This window comes from Triticum dicoccoides, chromosome 3A (genome assembly GCF_002162155.2).
Source record: "Triticum dicoccoides isolate Atlit2015 ecotype Zavitan chromosome 3A, WEW_v2.0, whole genome shotgun sequence".
Lineage (NCBI taxonomy): Eukaryota > Viridiplantae > Streptophyta > Magnoliopsida > Poales > Poaceae > Triticum > Triticum dicoccoides.
Window position 1 is genome coordinate 112,163 of NC_041384.1, and position 1,603 is coordinate 113,765.

Here is a 1,603-nt window from a genome sequence, read left to right on the forward strand (position 1 = left end):
AGATAGGATCCATGTATGAAAACGAAGTATGGACTTTGACTTACTTGCCTGTTCTTCGGCGAGCCATAGAAAATAAATGGATATTTAAGAAGAAGACAGACGCGGATGGTAATGTGACCATCTATAAGGCTCGGCTTGTAGCTAAGGGTTATCGACAAGTTCAAGGGGTTGACTACGATGAGACTTTCTCACCCGTAGCGAAGCTGAAGTCCGTCCGAATCATGTTAGCAATTGCCGCATTCTATGATTATGAGATATGGCAAATGGACATCAAAACGGCATTCCTTAATGGTTTCCTTAAGGAAGAATTGTATATGATGCAACCGGAAGGTTTTGTCGATCCTAAGAATGTTGACAAGGTGTGCAAGCTCCAACGCTCAATCTATGGGCTGGTGCAAGCCTCTCGGAGTTGGAACATTTGATTTGATGAGATGATCAAAGCGTTTGGGTTTACGCAGACTTATGGAGAAGCATGTGTTTACAAGAAAGTGAGTGGGAGCTCTGTAGCATTTCTCATATTATATGTGGATGACATACTATTGATGGGAAATGATATAGAATTCTTCGAAAGCAAAAAGGCCTACTTGAACAAGTGTTTTCAATGAAGGACCTTGGAGAAGCTGCTTATATATTAGGCATCAAGATCTATAGAGATAGATCGAGACGCCTCATTGGTCTTTCACAAAGTACGTACCTTGACAAGATATTGAAGAAGTTCAATATGGATCAGTCCAATAAGAAGTTCTTGCCTATTTTGCAATGTATGAGATTGAGAACGGCTCAATGCCCGACCACGGCAGAAGATAGAGAAAAGATGAATGTCGTCCCCTATGCGTCAGCCATAGGGTCTATTATGTATGCCATGCTGTGTACCAGACCTGATGTAAACCTTGCCGTGAGTTTGTTAGGAAGATACCAAAGTAATCCCGGCATGGAACACTGGACAGCGGTCAAGAACATCCTGAAGTACCTAAAAAGGACTAAGGATATGTTTCTCGTTTATGGAGGTGACGAAGATCTCGTCGTAAATGGTTGCGTCGATGCTAGTTTCGACACAGATCTGGATGACTCTAAGTCACAAACCTGATACGTGTATATTTTGAATGGTGGGGCAGTCAGCTGGTGTAGTTGCAAGAAAAGCGTCGTGGCGGGATCTACATGTGAAGCGGAGTACATGGCAGCCTCGGAGGCAGCACAAGAAGCAATCTGGGTGAAGGAGTTCATTACCGACCTAGGAGTTATTCCCAATGCATCGGGCCCGATGACTCTCTTCTGTGACAACACTGGAGCTATTGCCCTTGCCAAGGAGCCCAGGTTTCACAGGAAGACCAGGCATATCAAGCGTCGCTTCAACTCCATTCGTGAAAATGTTAAAAATGGAGACATAGATATTTGTAAAGTGCATACGGACCTGAATGTCGCAGATCCGTTGACTAAACCTCTTCCTCGAGAAAAACATGATCAACACCAGAACTCTATGGGTGTTCGATTCATCACAATGTAACTAGATTATTGACTCTAGTGCAAGTGGGAGACTGTTGGAAATATTCCCTAGAGGCAATAATAAAATGGTTATTATTATATTTCCTTGTTCATGATAATT